Source organism: Schistocerca cancellata, chromosome 2 (assembly GCF_023864275.1).
Source record: "Schistocerca cancellata isolate TAMUIC-IGC-003103 chromosome 2, iqSchCanc2.1, whole genome shotgun sequence".
NCBI lineage: Eukaryota > Metazoa > Arthropoda > Insecta > Orthoptera > Acrididae > Schistocerca > Schistocerca cancellata.
In genome coordinates, this window is record NC_064627.1 from 609,718,904 (window position 1) to 609,742,998 (window position 24,095).

Genomic DNA, 24,095 nt, shown 5'->3' on the forward strand with positions numbered 1-24,095 from the left:
GACAAATATATTATACTACAACTGACATGTGATTACATTTTCACGTAATTTGGGGGCATAGATCCTGAGAAATCAGTACCCAGAACAACCACCTCTGGCTGTAATAACGGCCTTGATACTCCTGGGCATTGAGTCAGGCAGAGCTTGAATGGGGTGTACAGGTACAGCTGCCCATGCAGATTCAACACTATACCAAAATTCATCAAGAATAGTGACTGGCGTATTGTGACGAGCCAGTTGCTCGGCCATCATTGACCAGACATTTTCAATTGGTGAGAGATCTGGAGAATGTGCTGGCCAGGGCAGCAGTCGAACATTTTATGTATCCAGAAAGGCCCGTACAGGACCTGCAACCTGCGGTCGTGCATTATCCTGCTGAAATGTAGGGTTTCGCAGAGATGGAATAAAGGGTAGAGCCACGGGTCGTAACAAATGTGAAATGTAACGTCCACTGTTCAAAGTGCCGTCAATGCGAACAAGAGGTGACCGAGACGTGTAACCAATGGCACCCCATACCATCACGCCGGGTGATACGCCAGTATGGCGATGACGAATACACGCTTCCAATGTGCGTTCACCGCGATGTCGCCAAACACGGATACGACCAGCACGATGCTGTAAACAGAACCTGGATTCATCCGAAAAAATGACGTTTTGCCATTCGTGAATCCAGGTTCGTCGCTGAGTACACCACCGCAGGCGCTCCTGTCTGTTATGCAGCGTGAAGGGTAACCGCAGCCATGGTCTCCGAGCTGATAGTCGATGCTGCTGCAAACGTCGTCGAACTGTTCGTGCAGATGTTTGTTCTCTTGCAAACGTCCCCATCTGTTGACTCAGAGATCGAGACGTGGCTGCACGATCCGTTACAGCCATGTGGATAAGATGTCTGTCATCTCGACTGCTAGTGATACGAGGCCGTTGGGATCCAGCAAGCCGTTCCGCATTACCCTCCTGAACCCACCGATTCCATATTCTGTTAACAGTCATTGTATCTCGACCATAGCGATCAGCAATGTCGCGATACGATAAACCGCAATCGCGACAGGCTACAATCCGACCTTCATCAGAGTCGGAAACGCGATGGCACGCATTTCTCCTCCTTACACGATGCATCACAACAACGTTTTAGCAGGCAACGCCGGTAAACCGCTGTTTGTGTATGAGAAATCGGTTGGAAACTTTCCTCATGTCAGCACGTTGTAGGTGTTGCCAACGGCGTCAACCTTGTGTGAATGCTCTGAAAAGCTAATCATTTGCATATCACAGCATGTTCTTCCTGTCGGTTAAATTTCGCGTCTCTAGCACGTCATCTTCATGGTGTAGTAATTTTAATGGCCAGTAGTGTAAATAATTAGAATTCTCTGTGACAGAACAGCCACCAGAGTGCAGTGGTTTTCTCATCGTGTTCTTACGATGCTTGGTAGTGTATATAGGGGCGTCGTATGTTCAATGATCACTGTCAGTGACACGGAGATTGCTCTGTAGGAGTGTGAGACAGCGTCATTAGCACCTAACATGGTTTTCAAGAATCTTCACTGTGTGGATCTCCTTTTGGCTGGCCGGTCTAATGGTGTAACACCCAGATTTGTGGGGCATTCACGTGAGACAGTGGCCCGATATTGCGAATGCATGTGAACGCGAGGACAGACATACTCGTCTTCAAGGTTGTGTTCAACCACGTCTGACCACCATTAGATGGTTGGTTGGTCGTTTCGAGGAAGGAGACCAGACAACGAGGTCATCGGTGTCATCGGGAAGGACGGGGAAGGAAGTCGGCCGTGCCCTTTGAAAGGAACCATCCCGGCATTTGCCTTGAGCGATTTAGGGAAATCACGGAAAACCTAAATCAGGATGGCCGGACGCGGGATTGAACCGTCGTCCTTCCGAATGCGAGTCCAGTGTCTAACCACTGCGCCACCTCGCTCGGTGACCACCGTTAGAGAGAATCGCCGTACTTTGCACTAAACAGATCGCGACCCCTTCACTTCTTCTCCTGCCAGCCGAGAACAAGTAACGGATTCCCTGCAACGCTCTGTGTCATCCTGGACCATTGAACAGATGCCAACAGCAGCCAGATTGAGGAATCACCGAGCCTTGCGTAGGCTGCTGTTGACACCAGAACACAACTGCTGCATTTGCAGTGGTGCTATGAGGAAGCACGAATTGTTGAAGAATGACTTCACACTGTGTTCGTCGTTGTATTCTTGTTACGCAGTAGTCGGGATGACCAACGTGGGTGATGATCAACGTGGGCTGTACGGAAGCGACCCTGGGAGACATTACGTTCCTCGAGCTACGTAGAGAGGCTCCTAGCGTCATGGTGTGAAGCTATCAGGTATAAACTTCAGGTCACGACTGCTGACGGTACAACGGTATGTTACGAACATCCCAAGACCCCCCGCATTACCTCCCACGCGGCAGTATCGTGGTGCTATTTTGCAACAGGGCAGTGATCGCCCACACGTGGCAGACGTCTCTATGAACTGTCTGCTTGATATTGAGGTACTTCCGTGGCAGGCCGGCCGCTGTGGACGAGCGGTTCTAGGCGCTTCAGTCTGGCACCGCGTGACCACTACTGTCGCAAGTTCGAATCCTGCCTCGGGCATGGACGTGTGTGATATCCTTAGGTTAGTTAGGTTTAAGTACTTCTAAGTTCTAGGGGACTGATTACGTCAGACGTTAACAAAGGATTCGACGGCCTTACGATATTCTTCAGAACCAAAACTTTGTGTGCGTCCACTCCAGAGGTGTTGCAACGTCATACTGATAACTGGGCTTTTACTGCCAAGTTCATTGTAAGTTTGACCACCGAAATGACACCGCTCGCGCTCTCAAGCCCGGCCGTTCTGGGTGCTTCATTTTCTTTCTCATAAACTGTGGCTACAGCTCGGAAGACTCGGGTTCAGTTCCCGGTAGTGGGAGGGATGTTAGGTTGTTGGGAAGACTGGACCAGAGTGCTAGATATTAGCTTCAGTGAGAATCAGCGGCTCCAAAGTCAAGGAAACAGACGAGAGTGCGGTGTGCTAGTACCATGTCGCTCCATACTTCATCCGCATGACGCCGGCGGCAAAGGATGATACGGCGTTCGGTCGGTACTGATTGACCCATTTTTGAACACAGAGATGTGCTTGTTTTGTTCGAGGGTTTTAACTAAGAATTTGTGTATTTATTCGTCTTACTCTGTTCGATCCATTATGAACAATAAACTTTAGAGCTGTGGAAGAAAACAAAACACTGCCCTTGTATGCGGCAGGTTGGATTCTCGGTCAGTTTGTGAAAACGACTGCTGACGTTGCTGACCGGTGTGACTTAAAAACAGAACGGTGAGTATTCCTGCTGGCTGTCCTGGTCGTTGCCGAAAACATCCAACTCTTCTTACGTAATCTTGGCGTCACTCTTGTCCACAGTAATGGTGGTCAAACGTGATTAAAATTAAGGACAGGAGTGGACAGCACATCTCTACTCAAAAAGAATCGACTGCAGACTCAAAGAGACGTATTGTTCACAGATATCCCTTGAACACAGTGTCAAGAAGTGGCTCACACATTTAATTAATCAGGAAGCACAGATATGAGTGGCAAAAGTGCTGTTATTCTAATCAACTGATAAGTGACGAACAGGCGGAGCTGTGTCAACAAGAAAAAGACCACACGCACCGTATTCTGGAGCAACGCGATCATAGAATAATTGGGAGATGCTAGCTAGAGTGGTACAAGGCAGTACAACACAGGAAATTAGCTTAAGGGTGGCATTTTCAACTAAACGGTATTAGTTTTATGTGCTATCATTACCTTTCAGCTGGTACAAATCGTCATAGTAAAATTAACAGAAAAAAGGCCAAGTTAAAAAACCAATTGTTTCATTCCTAAAAATATTACATAACTGAGTGAAATTAACAGAAAAAAAGGCCACGTAAAAAAAACAGAAGTTTCTTTCCTAAAAATGTTACATAACTGCTGTTTATTTATTACAGCTTGCTTAGTAATTTTTTGTGCGCGCACTTACCTATTATCAGAGATACCACTCATTTACATGCTGTAAGATGGCAGGCCCATGTATAAATGTGCACTGACACGTATCACACGAAAAATCTGAATCGTATGAATATTAAAATGATTTTAACCTTTCCTCTGAAGTGATAATATCTTGCCTTGTAAGTTGAATAACTTTCTTAACGACGTTTTCTTATGGACCGCATTTTGCTCTGGATAATGAGGAAACAACATCGACAAGAAAATTATTTTCACGATTCGTGCGGTGGGTGTATAAATCGCAGTTTATGCATAAAATTCCTATATTATGACATTAAGGCATGGATCATTGTATCCTCATCCTTCAAATGCAATCATTAGTCCACTAGTGCGCCTGAAGACAACACTACAATTAACGACGTAAAAGCATAAATTAAACTTCCTAATTTGTACAGACGCCGCCTGTTAAACTAGAACACTTCTGAGCCTTCAGTGACAGTGCCCGTTGAAAGAGAATACCACCGTAGTATTTTAATGGATAAAGCGGCAAAGGTTAAATAAGGAAGCCTGTGTAAAATACATTATGTACAATGAACGTTACAAAAAGTATAGTGTGTTATCAATGGAACAAATTCATCACCAGTTGCTCGTGGGAACTGTGGGGTGTATAATTTACATGAAGTACCCAGTTGAGGATGCGAACTGGCGTAGTTCCAGCAGCGACGAAACGCCGGCTAACCCGACGATCGACTAGCTGTTCTGGTCAATGTAGGTTAGCGGCAGGACATCGTATATTGAGCTTTTATAAAATGGCTCCGAGGGACAATGAACGACGTCATTTCCGAGAAGATAGGGTTTTATGCTCTTACTGTGAAGCCTTGGTGCTAGCAATTTCCCTGCTGAATATACAAATAATCTAATATTTCCTCCATCACATTCTTATTGACAAATGAGGGGTTCACATGTTGGGATATTCTGAAGTTTAAAACCAGAAAATAGCTTCCCAAAAGGCAATTTTGGCGCGAATCATGTGAAAATATTACGTACAGCTAAATTTTTCGAATTAGAATCTTTCACAGTCACATTTGTCAAAACAGTAACACTGTAAAGCAATTATTAGAGAGCACGAAATTTATGTCGCTTAAGAGTGAAGCAGATACAAAGAAACGCAGTAAGTTTGAGGACTATACAGCGATGTGACTGACACATAGTCAGCAGTTTCTGGGTCACCCAAAAAATAAGAAAACGTAGAAATGTTAACATTTTCACGTCATGAGTTTCAGCGTTCTCTACCATTCAGCTCAATACTCGCTGCCTTATCTATCACTCGGTACGTACGGTGTTTACCTAGTGAGGTGGCGCAGTCGATGGCTCACTGGGCACGCATTCGGCAGGACGATGGTTCAAATCCGTGTCCGGACTTCCCGATTTAGGTTTTCCGTGATTTCCCTAAATCACTTCAAGCAAATGCCGGCATGGTTCTCTTTGAAAGGGTACGGACGACATTTGGCCTCATTCTTCACTAACCCGATGGGACTGATGACCTCGCTGTTTGATCCCCTCACCCAAATCAAACAACCAACGAACATGTAGCGTTTGTCTCAGTGTCTCATTGTATTCATAGTGTTTATCGATGGTGTCTTATGATCCGTGAGAAAGTATACAATTTTGGAAGATCGTATATCATTTGTTGATTTTACATTTATTTAAGGAATCTTCACACCAAAATTGTGATTTCGTTTTTTACATGTTAATAAATGCAACACACACTAGTGATCTGCCCTCGACTGCATACCATTCCGTGATGTTTCGTCTTATACAATTCATGTTGTGTTTTCTGCAATTACATGGACCTATCAGGGAAAGGTTTTGCATCTGTTCGCCGGCCGTTGTGGCCGAGCAGTTCTAGGCACTTCAGTCCGGAACCGTGCTGCTGCTACGGTCGCAGGTTAGAATCCTGCCTCGGGCATGGATGTGTGTGATGTCCTTAGGTTAGTTAGGTTTAAGTAGTTTCTAAGTCTAAGGGACTGATGACTTCCGATGTTAAGTCCCATAGTGCTTAGAGCCATTTGAACCATTTTTTGTGTCTGTTCCTGTCGGTAAATCCTTATGTATCCGTTCTAGCGGTACATCCAAATTGAGTCCTAATGATACGAGTACAGGGTATTCGCAAATTCCAGTTACAAACTTGTACGACTTGCAGAGGGGACTGAGAAGACAATATTTCGATCTGGAACCTAAGTCCAGAACCGTACCGTCTCCGCGCTACAGCTGTTTGAAAACATGTTTGCTAGGTATGTCTGCAACAGGGTAACGGAGGATGCTTACGTCGGATCCGCTGATGTCATTTGGCGTCTGTCCTATTTCTCTCACCTGGGCGAGCTTCATTCACGCGTATGTGAGTGTTTGAGCAACGTGGTTGAGTACACATTTGCAGAATACACCATCATGATGCTTCAGTATGGCGAAGCTCACAGTAGTGGAAAAGCCTTTTCAAGGTCGCCATCCACAATATCCGACTCCATCTCATACCCTTTTCGCCACAATTACGCAACATCTCCAAGAAAGGGGTAACTTCACCGTCAACAGGCGTGGCTGTGGTACTCCAAGGAGACACAGCACACACGAAATGGAACAGGCCATACTGTAGACAACAGTTTTTTGGAACTGTAGAACAAGTGATGCACGGGGCCATGCCTAGTAAATTACTTGTAAAAGTGGTCGCATTACCAACATGTTTTCAAATGGTTGTAGTACGGAAATGGTACTTTCCCGGACATGAATTATAGTTCAAAATAGTATCTACTCAGTCCCTTCTACAAGTCCTAGAAGTTTTTAGCGGGAATTTCCAGAAACCCTGTATAATCTACATCAAGCCACTTAATGACGTTTATGGAGGTCCTACTATTGATGTGTCTACGGTATGTCTGAAAACTGCCAGCAGTTGACATTCTCACAGAATTATGAGGTCGCTTGTTTGAGAGGTAGATTACTGGTGAGGAATGTAGAAGGCTACTCCTATGTTGTTTCGTATTTAAGGCCCATACGAGCATAGAAAGTGGTATCAGGTAATTCTTCAGGAATACCGTTGTCATTGCTGCTGCGCAGTCCTTTCCTGACCGCGATTTTAATGTTGTGTTTACTGTGGAAATTCCTCATCGTATTACAGTTCTTAGATGTGTTAAGTCGTTTAGTGCAGTTGTAAAGAAAATAACAACTGATTGTTCCCAACGAACGGGGCTCCAGAAAAGGATTATTTAGGGGCGCAAGGGTGGGAGTTGGGAGTGGAAGCACTTTGCCTGGTTGAATACTTGCGTGTCGTTTTTTCCAACTCAAGTCAGTTTGTGAGTCAAGTTCTGGAATTCTTAGTCTTTACGGCGCACATTTTCTGTTCGGAGGTAATGCGAATAAGTAAAACCATCGTTTGAGTTCATCATTAAACCTGTGGTTCTGCAAGTTGTCCCAGGAGACATGGTCGATATTCAGGGATATAACAGAAACGATCATTCGAAGCAAAAACCTCCAGTAAACACGGTCTCTAAAATGCGTACCTTATAAGCAATCGGAATTGGTTCATCTTCGCTACTGTGAAAACATCTCTTCTGCAGGATGTTTAACAATTCATGTTACACACTTCTAGAGGCTGTAGACGGGACTTAGTAGCCCATATTTTACTTAGGAACCCATGCCTGAAAACGCATCCAACGGCGTTACAGAACGCTAAAGTTGTATGCGTCGGCGCCTGCAAATGTATTTATATATAGGGTGATTCCGTGATGGTGTTACAAACTTTCTAGAATGATGAAGAAGTATAAATGTATCAATTTGAAGTAAGGGTTCCGATTCGAGAGTTACAAGAGAAAACCATTCCGAACTTGTATTTGAACACTATGAATTACCTCGAAGAGAACGGTCTATTGACACACAGTCAAAACTAATTTAGAAAATATCGTTCTTGTGAAACACAACCAGCTCTTTACACACACGAAGTATTTAGTGCTGTTGACAATGGATTTCAAATTCATTCCGTATTTTTAGATTTCCATAAGGCTTTTGACACTGTATCACACAAGCAGCTTGTAGTGAAATTGCGTGCTCGTGAAATATCTTCTCAGTAATGTGACTGATTCGTGATTTCCTGTAAGAGAGTTCGTAGTAATTGACAGTTTGTAGTAATTGACAGAAAGTCATCGAGTACAACAGAAGTGATTTCTGGCGTTCACCAAAGTAGTACTATAGGCCCTCTGCTGTTCCTTATGTATATAAATGATTTAGGAGACAATCTGAGCAGCCGTCTTAGGTTGTTTGCAGATGATGCTGTAGTTTATTGTATAGTAAAATCATCAGAAGATCAAAAAAATTGCAAAATAGTTCAGAAAAGGTACCTGCTATGATGCGAAAATTGGCCGTCGACCCTAAATAATGACACGTGTGTGGTCATGGACATGAGTGCTAAAAGCAATCCGTTAAACTTCGGTTACACGGCCGGCCGATGTGGCCGTGCGGTTCTAGGCGCTGCAGTCTGGAACCGCGAGACCACTACGGTCGCAGGTTCGAATCCTGCCTCGGGCGTGGATGTGTGTGATGTCCTTAGGTTAGTTAGGTTTAACTAGTTTTAAGTTCCAAGGGACTAATGACCTCAGAAGTTGAGTCCCATAGTGCTCAGAGCCATTTTTTTCGGTTACACGATAAATCAATGAAATCTAAAGGCCGTATATTCAACTTAATATGTAGGAATTACAATTACAAACAACTTAAATTGGAAAGAACACGCCGTGCGGGATTAGCCGAGCGGTCTGAGGCGCTCCAGTCATGGACTGTGCGGCTGGTCCCGGCGGAGGTTCGATTCCTCCCTCGGGCATGGATGTGTGTGTTTATCCTTAGGATAATTGAGGTTAAGTAGTGTGTAAGCTTAGGGACTGATGACCTTAGCAGTTAAGTCCCATAAGATTTCACACACAGTTGAACATTTTTTGGAAAGAACACATACAAAATGTTTTGGGGAAGGCAAACCAAAGACTGTGTTTTACCGGTAGAACTCTTAGAAAGTGTAACAGGTGTACTAAAGACACTGCCTACACTACGCTTGTCCGTCGTCTTTTGGAGTACTGCTGCTCGGTCTGGGATCCTTACCAGATAGGATTAACGGAGTGCATTGAGAACTTTCAAAGAAGAACAACACGTTGTATTAACGTCATGTGTCACTGACATGATACGAGTACATGATTTGGGGTGAACATCATTAAGACAAAGGCGTTTTTCGTTGCGGCGGAAGCTTCTCACGAAAGTTCAAACACTAGCTTCCTCCTCTGAATGCAAAAATATTTTGTTGACGTCGACTTACGACCTACACAGGGAGAAACGATGATCATAATAAATTAAGGTTTGTTCAAATGGCTCTGAGCACTATGGGACTTAACATCTTAGGTCATCAGTCCCCTAGAACTTAGAACTACTTAAACCTAACTAACCTAAGCACATCACACACATCCATGCCCGAGGCAGGATTCGAACCTGCGACCGTAGCAGTCACGCGGTTCCGGACTGAAGCGCCTAGAACCGCACGGCCACTGCGGCCGGCAATAAATTAAGGGAAGTCGGAGCTCACACAAGATATAGGTGTTCGTTTTTTCCGCGCGCTGTTCACGATTGGAATAATAGAGAATTGTTATGAAGTTGGTTCGATGAATCCTCTTCCAGGCTCTTAAGTGTCATTTGCGGAGTATCTACGTAGATGCCGGTGGTACCTCTGACAGTGGAATACGTGTACCAGTACTGTTGTTGCTAAGATTATAGGGTAGGAACTTCCACAGAACATGGACCAAAACCAGAAAAAGTGACCAGTAAACATTGGGTCTAAAGTGCATACCTTAATAGCTATGAGCACTTGTTCAATAGATGTGTTTCATAGTAGCGAAGATGAAGAAGTGCTTATAGCTCCTCAGGTATGCATTTTAAAGCCCTTGTTTACTGGACATATTTTTCCTTGTTTTGGCCCATACTAGAACCTCTGAAAGTTATCTACCCTATAATCTTAGCAACGACAGTGCTAATACATGTATTACACTGTCAGAGGTACCAGAACGGTTTTCCCTTATAACTTGCGACTCATTCGTTTCCGGTACAAGGACCCTTACCTCAAATTGATACACACATCTTTTCCATCGTCCTAGAAAGTTTGATGATCACGGTGTCACCCTTAATGTACACACATTTAGAGGCGCCGGCCCCTAGAAGGTCGATGCTCTGTAGCGTAGTTAGATGACGTTTCGGACATGGCTTCATGCGTAAAACTTGATCTATTAAGTCCCTTCTACAGTCGCTGGAAGTGTATAATATGAATCGTGAAACATCCTGTATTGAACAAGTGCTCATTGCTCTTAAGGTATGCATTTTAGAGCCCATGTTTACTTTTTTGCTTCGAATGCTCGTTCATATCATATTACTGAACATTGACCGTTCCTGAGAACGAAGTCTTTCGCGACGGCACTGTTGCGCAAAACATTCTCTGACTTCTTGGCGCGTTATTTCAGGGTAAAACCTCGAGCTTTCGACGATTTCCACCGTCGTCGTCGTCAGGAACAACTGACTGTCAAAGTCTCTGCTGTGATGGCCTTATGCAGCCCAAAGACGGCTTCTGATCGGTCGCTAGTTATGTCAAGCTGCCGCAGATGGGGTCCTCGTCTGCGTTGGTTGCGTCACCGCTCCCGACGTAGCGTAAACATTGCGACAGGTATCTACAGCTCTTCACTGCATTAAGGGCTCGCTTCCATGCAGTGCTAAGATTATATCCGCCGTCACGGTTGCATGTTTTTTCACACATTCTTATTTATACAGCCTCTTTAATTATAGAGTGCCAGTATGTGGGAGCCTGGGACAAAACTTTTGCCGGCCGCGGTGGTCTCGCGGTTCTAGGCGCGCAGTCCGGAACCGCGCGACTGCTACGGTCGCAGGTTCGAATCCTGCCTCGGGCATGGATGTGTGATGTCCTTAGGTTAGTTAGGTTTAAGTAGTTCTAAGTTCTAGGGGACTGATGACCACAGCTGTTAAGTCCCATAGTGCTCAGAGCCATTTGAACCTTTTTTTTTAACAAAACTTTTGTTTCCTCACACAGTATTTCATGTTTGTTTGTGAGGATGTGACCAGTAACTGCAGATTTCTCCAGCTCACGATTTTTAATTTGCCGTTGATGTTCTGCACAGCGGTCGGAAACGATGCGGATGGACTGACTGCTGTAATTGCTTTCGCATGGGATGTTGTAAAATCCAGAAATCCTGAGGCCGAGACTGTCCTTAGTAGGGCGTAGCATCTGCTTTGTCTTCTCAGTAGGTCGGAAAACAGATCTGACGTCTCGTCTTCCCAGGACTCTGCCTCTTTTGCTGGATGTAATGCCGCAGAAGGAAAGGGATGCAATTGATGGCTCATAACGTGAATGTTCAACACTATTACAATTGACCAGTACTCCTGGAACATATTGTTGACTGTCCTAGAGAAACTGTTTAATGTTGCGTTTCGAATGTAACACATTGCTTTCGATTTGATATGCAGGTTTGTTATACAGTTCTTTGGATAAAGAACTTGAAAGGCAACGGCACTACGAGAAGATACTACAAATGTACATGCAGATATCTGTGTTGTAAGGATGGAGTTTTCGACAAGTTGTTCTACATCAGAGATATTATTTTTAGGCATACTCTGAAATAAACGTACATTTAAAGGCTACGTCATTTCGCTTCGTAAAAAGTTCTTACAATACATCAGTGAAGAAAAGTAGAGTTGTTTTGTATTATCATTACCACATATAGGTATACAGCTTTTCGTCAGTTACCGAGCTTGGATGCAGTGCACAAAAATGGGCATAAGGAGAAATAACTGACGTTCAGTGTGCTGCCACAGAAACAATGCAATCATGCGGCGTCTGACGTACCAGAGGACCTTTTGAATAGTCTCTTCCACTCGCAGTAATTTAACCAGCAGTCTGCAGGATTTATCCGTTCTCTCTTCTTACTGTTTTTGCTTCAGTTAGTCATAACACTGAACTCAAAAATTAATGGCATCTTCATTAACAATAAGGTGGTGTTTATTTACGTGTCTCTCAATATATAATTAACACGAATGTTCTGGGAGCTAACAGCTGTTATTTAATAGACTGCCGGCGACAATTGTTCGGACTGTCTATAGAGAGTCCTGCAGTGTTTTCCTCACAAGAGCTGGTGACGAAACAATACACAAACACACAATGCTTCGGCATTAACATTACCGCGTACAGTCGGATAGCGAAGAATGGTCTGCGCTATTCACAGGAGCTTTTTAGTGCGTCTCTTTGAAAACACAATAAGTGTCTGTCATAATGACGTCTATTGAGCTTGACAGTACCTTTACAAGATTCATACTGCGCTGTCGCACTTCCTTCTGCCATCTCTTTCCTTACTAGTCTGTTTATTACGAAATGCTGCTACCGTAATTTTTACGCTTTAATGGACTATATAAGCTAAAGAAGAAAGGAAATTTTATCTTCATTAGCTTCAAACATTTATTTGCTTCGTATTACTTGTCTTTCTCCAATACCTCCAAGATGAACTTTATTTTAAAATATGTGTAGCAGAAGGTTTAAGACTCATGGGGTTCCCAGAATGAGATTTTCACTCTGCAGCGGAGTGTGCGCTGATATGAAACTTCCTGGCAGATTAAAACTGTGTGCCCGACCGAGACTCGAACTCGGGACCTTTGCCTTTCGCGGGCAAGTGCTCTACCATCTGAGCTACCGAAGCGCGACTCACGCCCGGTACTCACAGCTTTACTTCTGCCAGTATCTCGTCTCCTACCTTCCAAACTTTACAGAAGCTCTCCTGCGAACCTTGCAGAACTAGCACTCCTGAAAGAAAGGATATAGCGGAGACATGGCTTAGCCACAGCCTGGGGGATGCTTCCAGAATGAGATTTTCACTCTGCAGCGGAGTGTGCGCTGATATGAAACTTCCTGGCAGATTAAAACTGTGTGCCCGACCGAGACTCGAACTCGGGACCTTTGCCTTTCGCGGGCAAGTGCTCTACCATCTGAGCTACCGAAGCACGACTCACGCCCGGTACTCACAGCTTTACTTCTGCCAGTATCTCGTCTCCTACCTTCGGTAGGTCCCGAGTTCGAGTCTCGGTCGGGCATACAGTTTTAATCTGCCAGGAAGTTTCACTCGTGGGGTTCTCTGGCAAAGTATGGCTCTAGTTCTACATTTTGTTAGGGAACACAGGGCTACTGCATATTACCGAAGCACCCTTGGGAGTACACTAACCGCATTACGAAACGTCGAGTCAATGAACAGGACAATAAACATGTGCTCTCAGGACGTACGTAAGACATAGTGTATTATCCTGCGTTTAACATTCGGACAAATGCACCAGTGAAGAACGAAGTTTCGAGAGTTATACGTGGTCTTTCAACAGGCGTGATATGTTCATAAACTGCAAACTTGGTAGGAGCAATTGGTAATGCGTGACAGGTCTACCGTATGCCCAAGGAAAGCCGCATCAGTAGCCCGCGACGGTCTTATTTGCTATAGCGACTAAGCTGACACGTATAACAGTGTCATCAGACACCACCTAGGGGCTGCCAAGTATCCAACTCGGGCGCACATTAGCAATCAAGGCTGCAAACCGCATGAGTCACTGGACCCTGACAACTACCACCCAAAATCCGTCCAACAAGTGAACTCAGATCTTGTCACCAGTGCAAGCTGGGTCCTGTTAAGCATCGTAATTACGAGTCAGATAAGTGGTAGACCCAAAAAGGTGGCCGAGGGTGCCATTTCAGTTGCCTGCAAACTCAAGTCATTTGTTAATAACAGAAGGAATTTGTTGAATAGGACAGAAATCTTGGCGATATTTTAAGAGAAAGAAGTTGAAGAAATCTGTATTACTGCATCGTGGAAAGCCCAAAACTTGAAACTGCTTCAATTTGATACATTGGCCAAGTGAACGTACTTAATTTCATGTATATGACGATAACTGCAGCGGAAATAACATAAAAGTAGCTCATGAAGTTGATCATGCACAACTGAGGTTACATAACATGTTACCCTTGTACTCGCTTCACCGATGAAAACTGTGTGAACTGAACGCGCATCCCAGATATTTGAGTCAGATATCGTACCGCTACAGGAACTTACTGCTGCACGTTTCACTTTCCGTAAGACACGTTACACAATTGATAGTTAATTTAAATTGTGTATTTTGTAGAACGGAATCGAAACCTGATTTTTTTTTACTTTCTTTTAAAATTCTTATAAAAAGTGTATTAAATGATCGGTATTTCAGTTAACATACGTAAAACAAGTATAACAGTGCTAGTACTGTGGTGGTGGATGGAGTCCAATCCTTCTGAGAAACAGTATTCCTATTCTTATTACTAATGCCCTACTTTAACTCGTATTGACCTCCTACCTCTTTCACTGATGCGCCAAATAAGATGCAGGTTTTGAATTTTGCGTCGTTATCTGCTTGACACATTGGTAGGATCACGTACAGCACGAGCATTCACTTTTACCTTTTTGGGTAGCACTGCACGACGTGAGACGAAACTGACTTGCATTTCGTAGTCTCGTTCTCGGTAGCACCAAGCTTGATCACATCAAAGCTGAAAATTCAAATGAGTGCGAGAAGGTATTTGCTCAAAGATGTACACAACACCGTATTTTACATGACCGTAAAACATGCATTTTGTTCCATGCCAAGTTCACTTATTAAGCACTGAGACCTGTCTTTCCACCACGAACAATTATTAGCGTAATTTTGTTGGCCTGAACTCACAATGTTTCAGTCACTGTCTAGTGGTGAAGCTGAATGTTCATTTGTGGCACACAATCATTGTTCACATTTATCTGAAAATGACACAGTTCACAATTAGCACGGTCCTGACGAATTTCTTTAAGATGACTGTACTTAGGCGGTACATTTAAGTGAGTCAGTCACAAGGATCACTGAGTTCAACAATAGTACCCTCCGCTGACAATCAAATTTCACACTCTTGGTGATTATAACACAGTTCATTTCAAACGTTCATTAATTTAGGTTATAAAGGTCAATTGTAAATAATTAAACATTACGGTTCTTGAGTTCCGCGGTGAAAAAATGGTTCAAATGGCTCTGAGCACTATGGGATTAATATCTGAGGTCATCAGTCCCCTAGAACTTAGAACTTCTTAAACCTACCTAACCTAAGGACATGACACACATCCATGCCCGGGGCAGGATTCGAACCTGCGACCGTAGCAGTAGCGCGGTTCCAGACTGAAGGCCTAGAACCGCTCGGCCACATAGACCGGCGTTCCGTGGTGAGTGGAGCGAGTATTCTTGATTACAGAAGATATCTAATAGTGACGTGCGTCAATAACGAAAGCTCCTCCGACATACACTGATAAGCCAAAACGTTATGACCACTGCCTACCGTGATGTTGGATGCTGCCCGGTGCCGTTGCGGTCACGTGATGCGGTACCGGTAACAAAAATATGTAAATGATAGTTAATTGAATCCCTCAGCTGCCGAAAGGTGTTGTTGACATACCTAGATGGGGACAGCTGAAAATTTGTGCCCCGACCGGGACTCGAACCCGCGATCTCCTGCTTACATGGCAGACGCTCTATCCATCTTTTTTTTTTTTTTTTTACTAGACCAGCTCTCTGCCACTTTTTTTTTTTATTGTATTTTACTAAAACATACATTTCAAGTATTCAACAGTACAATTAATGATTAAACCATTTGCAACATTAAAAAAAGAACCAGTTTTAAACTATTTAGATGCTAAATATGTCTAATACAGTAATAATGGTAAAACAAACTTTAAAAGTGGTTACAGTATAACTTTGCTCAAGATAACTGAGATTATTCTAGGTGCAAACTATTGTCACCCAATCAGTGGGTTTGTCTTCAAAGTTGAATTCACTGTTTAATTTGTAAACTGTCCATTGAATAAAAAATAATAGCATATTTAATACCAGTTTTCTTGACTATGAACCAGTTTAAATACAATCCAATTAAACACACACAATAACACAAAAAAAACAAAAAATACAAAAAAAAAAGAAAAAGTTCCGGAAGCAAGGTTACAGTAAATAATAATAAGGAACCAAGTGACTTATTTTTCTTCTGTTCGTTCTCGTTCAAGGTGTTGTAATGGTTTCACATATTTAACCAACACCCATTCTTTCAAAAATGATCTTCAGCATGTTGCCATAGTGCTTCTTGTGGTTGCGATACGTGCTGATTTTTGCATATTCACACTTCATGTAAACGCGGAATTCTATCTCGTTGTCCGACCCAAGTGTGTGGATGACATACCTAACATATTTTCCCATTAACCAGCTAATGGCGTTGGTTTTTAATTTCGGAAAGTATGTCATGTCCGGTCTCAGGAGGAGCGACGGCGTTATATATTGCGTAGAGGATCTGGTGAGAAAGGCGATTTGTTGCCTGATCCAATTCCAGTTATGCACATTGCCACCACAGGTGAATCTGTGGCTGAGTGTATCCACCAGATTGCATTTTCCACAAATGTGTGTCTGGTTTAAACCGATCCCATATAGTCTCTCGTTGGTGCTGATGACATTATTAACTGTTTTGTACCATGCGGAAATAGCGTCTGTAGATAGCCCGGCATAGTTGATGTTCCGCCATACAGCTTTCCAGTCACAATTTGGGAATTTCGTTTCAATTTTGTTTCTACCCTCATTTACCTTCCTTTCAAGTATGATGTCGCGCGCTGTGATACGTGTGTTGCTTCTGATTTCGTCACTAAGATAACTTGCTTCGAGGAAAAAGTTCCTCACATACTGCAGACGGGCATTAATCCTTCGCACATCAATCGGTGCTTGCAGGCTATGGGGTGTCACAGCCTCAAAGAGCTTTGCGGTTATACATTGTGGAAGTTCTCTGAGTATATGGAAAGTCCGTTTGAGGAACAGAGCAGACGCTTTATTGCGAATATCCACCAAACCGAGGCCCCCGTTTCTGACATCCAGTATAACCGTAGTCGCACCAACCCTGAATATGTCTCCTCTCCATAAATAATTGGTAACAGTGGACATGATCCCTTTCGCTACTAGTTTAGGGATTGGAAATACCTGCGCAGTGAAATACGCTTTAGACAAAACGCAGGAGTTGATGAATCTGACTTTTTGCACCAGGTCCATAGTTCGATGGATGTTCTCCATTACAGCACCATGAACTTTCCTCCTAGTTTCAGTCCAGTTAAAAGCAGCCATCCGCATCGGACATGCCATTAAGGTGATTCCCAAAGTTTTATGTTTGTTGTCTTGTTTTGCCCATGCCAGTCGAAGGTGATCTAGGCCCCGTAGATTCAATATTTGACTTTTGTTTTCATTTGCTGTCGCTCCCGACGCTAGACAATATCTTTGGATTTCTCTTTCCAGTGTAACTGTCTCCTCCTTATTCCTTATTACAACGCCCACGTCATCAGCATAAGCTCGTATGACAGTTTTCTCACCACTCAATGTTATGCCTGTTAATCTTGCGTGGACAGTGCGGAGGAAGGGCTCTAAAGATACTGAAAATAAAAACATTGATAAGGGACTGCCCTGTGGAACCCCTCGCCTTATCTGTATGGGTTTAGATGTTTGGCCATTGATTGCTATTTTCGCATTTACACCTGTTGCAATATTCCTTAGCATGTTCACAATCTGGGGGTGGAAATCCATTCTTGACAGCGTCGCAAAGAGGTATCTATGACTAACGCGGTCAAAAGCTTTGTTGAAATCTATAAAGATTAAAGCACATTTTATACTTGTCACTGAGGTAATTGCAATGACGTCTCTGTATGCAGATAGACTTTCGAATATCGTTCTGGTCGGAGAGCAAGATTGGTGATGACTCAATATTTTGTTGGAAAAGGCAGAGAGTCTTTTGTTGATAATACGCGAAATTATTTTGTAATCAGAATTTAGTAGCGAAAGAGGCCGAAAATTGTTTAAGTTGGTTTTGCCTTTACTCTTAGGAATCAGTACCATTTTACTTTCTTTAAACTCTGCAGGGACCGTTTTTCCGTTCAGGACCTCATTTGCCATGGAAGTGATCTTATCCCCAATTATAGACCAGTAGCGGGCATAAAACTCCACAGGGAGGCCATCAAGTCCCGGAGATTTTTTGAGAGGTGAGTTACGCACTGCCTCATGCACTTCATCTTTAGTAATAGGTGACAGGATGTCAGCGTTGTCTGTTCCCGACAATTGTGGACCTAAAATAGTGAGAAAATCCGCGAGAGCTGCATCTTCCACTGTGGTAGGGGCATATAAGGTTTCATAGTACCTGTGGACTTCGTCCAGTATTTCTTTCTGGCATGTGAGCTTTGTACCAGTATGCGTCTGGACTTCATCAATAAAAGTTTGACGTCTATTTTTAGCATGCCGCACCAAGTGATACAGAGAAGCTGTTTCATCTGCTATGACTGATGTGGCTTTCGATTTAATTTTTAGTCCCTCCATCTGTTGCCGTTTAATGCTTAATAACTTGGCTTTTATTTTTTTGATATCATTCAGACGAATTACGTCATCATGTGCCTGTTTATATAAGTCTCTTAAAACCTTATAATAAAACTCCATTGTATTCCTCAACTCCCTGTGCCTCGCTGCACTATACTGCATGACAACTTTCCGCAGCCTTGGTTTAGCCCTCCTTGTCCACCAGTCAATGACTGTTGGGTGCTTGTCTACTGTGCGGAGGCACATAGTCCACGCAAACCTTACTTCCTGTTCCAGTTCTTCGTCAGTTAAAACAGAGATATTTAAGTTCCATTGGCCTCTGAATCGACGGGTTGGCTGTACACTTAGATTAAAGCAAGTTAAAAGTGTACTGTGATCGCTAAAATACACTGGAATAGTCTCAACGTTTAATAAATAATTTTGCAAATTTGATGACACGTAAATTCTATCTAGTCTGCTGCGAGAGTGGCTGGTTATATACGTGAACCCGACTGACGTCGGGTGCTGAAGTTCCCACACATCCTTAAGGTGTAGATCACTTACTAACTTTTTTAACTGTGGCGAGTAGTTGAAGTTGGGTTGTTGATCTTTCTGGTTTAAAACACAGTTAAAATCTCCACCTAGTATAAGAGAACACGGATTTTTCCTCAATAAATAAATCAGTTCATCTTGAAAAAACTTAGCACGATCCAATTTGTGGGAAGTTCCTGATGGGGCGTAAAGGTTAATCACTGTCACATCGAAAATTTTTATGCCTATTGCTCTTCCTGATTCTAGTCGTTCGATTTCAGTCACCGGAATGCCTTCCCTTATAAGAATGGCTGTACCGATATTGGCTTCCGTAGAAACATTAACAATTTCAAAAAAGCCTGGGATCCGAAATTCCGCTATCGCAACTTCTTGTAGCAACGCGATATCTGTTCCGGACTGGTACAAGAATTCTTTTAGTGCTGCCAATTTCAAGGGTGACTGTATTTTATTAATGTTAATAGTAGTAATGCTATAAGCTTGCAGCACAGACATACCGGAAGAAGCTATTTGAGATGAGGTTAGGTATGATTATAGCAGCAAACGTGCTTCCCTACAAGGCACGATCTTTACAAGCTGTGTGCCCATTACATGTACTAACTGCCTACAAAAATTTGCATTGCTTTTAAACAAATAGCTTGAGAAGAAAAGTATCCTGAAATCCTGACAACGCATTGCTATAAGTCACTGTGGCCATTCTCTTTCTCCTCGTCAGTGTTGGCCCTGATGACTTCATATTTAATATTCTTTTTCTTTATGTCTTTCTTCTCTGGTGTGACTTTCGCTTGATGACGCGTGACAGCAAGACCCGGTGTCTGTCGCAGCCGCCGGCGGTGGCTAAATGGGGCAACGGCCGTGGCTTGCGAGTCGTCAATGTTTGGCTCCGGCGTGGTGTCTGTTGTGTTGTTTTGCTGGCGAGGCGGTGATGCTTGTGTATTTCCTCCTTCGACGCGGCGTTGCGCTTCGGAGTCAGCAGGTTCTTTACCTGGTACTTCCTCGTACGGTTTGCACTGTATGGGTTGTGCACTTGATGCGGTTATTTCAGCCGTGACCTCAGGCTCAGGGTCACATTTCCGTGAAAAATCACTATCCGCTGCGTCACTATCTGTTCGTGGCGGTGTAAGTCCTTGTGCGGAAGTGGGAGCCACATCGACCGTCATTCCATCTCCTTTTTCCACTTCTAACAGATCTTCAGGACTGGGCTTCGGCCTCCTGGCAACGGGTGTTTCACAGGAAGAGTCCTCATCAACATTTCTTTCAGTGTCCTCTAGAGGACGCTTTTTTGTGGGAATCTCGCTGTCACGGGACGGAATTTCAGCAGTTAATGCAGGTTTTAAAGACGGAAAGTCATTAACATTAAGTGCAACATTTTCAGAGGTAGTAACAGGATCCACGACCGCCGCCGGCTCTGTTGTATTACTGGCTGGCAACAAATCGTTGAGTGTCAATTTCCGGCGTTGCGTAAGGTTATTTGTTAGCACAAATACACGGCGAGGGCAGTCCTGACGGAGGTGACCAGACTCGTTACATACATGACATGTAGGGGTTTGCCCTGAGTACATTACATGCGCCTTGTGCCCGTCAACAAAGATGTGGGAGGGAATGTTTGCTTTCACTTCCATCTCCACGGAGCGAATGCCGTTAAAGCACTGCAGCTTGAAATGCGAAGCCCACCTTTCGTTGACTATTTGCCTGACAACCCCATACTTTGATAGGACATCTTTAATTTTCGAATTGTCTACTTCTATGGGAATATTCAAAACCCTAACGTTCCTAATTACAGACTCGGAATTCCGGAGTTTGACAGTACTTTTAGTACCATCACGGTGTATAAATTCCGTTTCATAACCAAATTTTGCCAGAAAGCGGTCTACACTCGCGGAATCGTTAAACTTTACAAAAATGCAGTATTCATCAGAGTCCAGCTGCATGGTATGAACAGATTCAGAATGAAGGCCAATTACCTCGGTAATCCAGTCGTGTATTTCAAGTGCAGAGGGCTGTACTCGACGGGTGTACTTGTCGAAGATGAAAATCACGGTGTTTTTTCTCACGGAGTTTGCCATGGTGTTCTGCAGCGAAGAAATCTCGGACAACGCCGAAATCCCAACGGCACTTCGTAGAAAGATGACACGAAAGAAGACCAAATGCGCAATTGATAACGCTTAATTCACGTGCAAAACGTCACAAAACACGAAAACACTGGCGTAAACACTGTACGTTCACGGGGCAAACTTGAGGAGCGTGCGACCGCTGCGGCAGCTAACGCCAGACTAACGCTTCACGATTTTGCGTGTCATCCTTGCGCAGGGGCCATGCTAATCTTCTCTGTATCGTTCCAATTTTAGTATATGTACTGCCGAAGCAAGTACTTTTTTTAACGGTTCAAGATATGGAAACGACGATTTTTGGAAATGACAGCACGCAGAAAGGACTATTTTATCATATGATTAACACTCGATACGTTTTTGTAAACGCGCGTGCAGATCGAAAACATGTCTCCCTATAAATTACACCATGATGTTTTGTCCAAATTTTCATAGCCAAACAAAGGGAAAGAAACAGGTAAAAGGGGTATAAAAGTGACCAGCATGAGTTCTGGTTTGGCACGAAAATGTTTAACTGCTTGAAAGTAATAGGGTAATTAACGAAAACTTAATTAATAAGCTAAGGAAAAATTTAAATATTTCACGAAAAGCTGCTGCCAAGCTATGTAAATCAAGTCTCAAAAATTTCATCTGTTCAAGACCTAGCTATTTTGCACATAAAAAAAGATACATTGGTGCGGTATTTATATGTCAAATAGGCTTCCTTCGAATCAAGTACGTTAGGAAGGCAAATGAGGAGTCAGATCATGCATTCTGAATAACACTTGGAATTAAAAAATGAAAGAAATAAGTCAAATATTATATGAAATGATCTGTGTAAAAGAAATAAGTACATCAAAGAAACGTTCTACGTGCCTTTGAATGACTTTCGAAGACATGAACAGAAAATGAGGTGCACCAAACGTGCCCTAATATTTTTTATTTCATACTTTTACAGAAATCATTACACATTTTATGCTTTACTTTTATGGACTATTTAGATTAATTGAAACCTTTGGCCTTAACAATGACTGCTGATGAATTACGTTCGCAACATCAAATATCTATAAAATTTCATGGTTCATTGTAATTTATTAGGAATTTGTGTGATACACTGGGATAGGTGTGAAGATCAAGTTCTTTGGCAAGACCTTAAAAATATGTTTCTATTTAGTGTAGTTAGTCATGTAGTAGTCATTCTTCCGCATTTATTGGCTGTGATAAGTTCTTGATCCTGTAAAGAAACATTCGTATTTAATTTATCGATGAGATAGTCGAATGCTCCTTTGCTAATTCACGCGTATCCGAAGAATTTGTCTGGTGATCTTCGTCGTTGATGATATTTATGAAATTCTCCGTGGAGATTCCCCCTTTGTAAATTTCATGCACAGCATTCCTTTTCGCTTTTTTTAAAGTAAACCTAATTTTGTAGCCTTACTCTCCAGTTACAGTATTCTACAGGTTAGGGACTCCGTTTTATAGAAACAGCTGCGTGACACAGTCGCTCACACACAGGACACCCGAGCTTTTCGCCCGATGCTGCTGCTTGTCGCTGGAGCGTCGCGTATCCAGAAGTCGCTCGCTGTCGGTGCCTTCTGTCGCTCACGTAGCACACGGCCTAGAGTTTGCACGTAGCGAGCGAGAGAATTTGAAAACTATGCGGGTGGTTTTGAAAGGGCTGCGGGTTGCATATAACCCGTGGGTAGGGGCAGCTGAATCACCGTGTATAGATGTGACGCTAATGACCTCGTTGTCAACGGGAAACTAAAATTTAAAGTCCCTTTTTTCTGTATTCACGAAATCAAACTTAGTACTTGTCAATAAGTGCTTGCCCTTTTGTGTTAATTTGTTCATAATTAAAAAAACTGGGAAATCTTTTGGTCGTTTTAATTAACATTCCAGTCGTTTGGAAATGGTGAGTTCGCTTGTGTAGAAGGAGAATAAAAGGAGCAGAAATGGTTACTTGCTAGCCGCGGAGCGATACGCAGTAGCAGGCGTACACAGCGGCGGGCCGCCGTCTAAGTGGATGACTGTACTTAGGCGGTACATTTAAGTGAGTCAGTCACAAGGATCACTGAGTTCAACAATAGTACCCTCCGCTGACAATCAAATTTCACACTCTTGGTGATTATAACACAGTTCATTTCAAACGTTCATTAATTTAGGTTATAAAGGTCAATTGTAAATAATTAAACATTACGGTTCTTGAGTTCCGCGGTGAAAAAATGGTTCAAATGGCTCTGAGCACTATGGGATTAATATCTGAGGTCATCAGTCCCCTAGAACTTAGAACTTCTTAAACCTACCTAACCTAAGGACATGACACACATCCATGCCCGGGGCAGGATTCGAACCTGCGACCGTAGCAGTAGCGCGGTTCCAGACTGAAGGCCTAGAACCGCTCGGCCACATAGACCGGCGTTCCGTGGTGAGTGGAGCGAGTATTCTTGATTACAGAAGATATCTAATAGTGACGTGCGTCAATAACGAAAGCTCCTCCGACATACACTGATAAGCCAAAACGTTATGACCACTGCCTACCGTGATGTTGGATGCTGCCCGGTGCCGTTGCGGTCACGTGATGCGGTACCGGTAACAAAAATATGTAAATGATAGTTAATTGAATCCCTCAGCTGCCGAAAGGTGTTGTTGACATACCTAGATGGGGACAGCTGAAAATTTGTGCCCCGACCGGGACTCGAACCCGCGATCTCCTGCTTACATGGCAGACGCTCTATCCATCTGAGCCACCGAGGACACAGATGAATAGCGAGACTGCAGGGACTTATCCCTTGCACACTTCGCGTGAGACCCACATTCCCAACTGTCCACAATCTACATACGTAATGCTCCTAATAGATACTTTGTCCGTCCACTCGTTGCTCGCGCCAACTTAAGTTGACGATTCCCGTAAGAGTTCGGGCAACCTGTGCGCACTCGCAAAATATGTACGCATAACAGACACAGACGGGGGATCACCCTAGCGAAGATATGGACTTCAAATGGGTAAATCCATTGAGAT

At 43.4% G+C, this 24,095-nt stretch overlaps 1 non-coding gene across 1 annotated transcript; it reads right to left on the minus strand.

Moving 5' to 3' along the window:
- Positions 1-21,251: 21,251 nt before the first annotated feature.
- On the minus strand, positions 21,252-21,358 carry LOC126163332 (U6 spliceosomal RNA). Its single transcript, XR_007535223.1, has one exon. It is a non-coding gene; the product is annotated as a U6 spliceosomal RNA (small nuclear RNA).
- Positions 21,359-24,095: the final 2,737 nt, after the last annotated feature.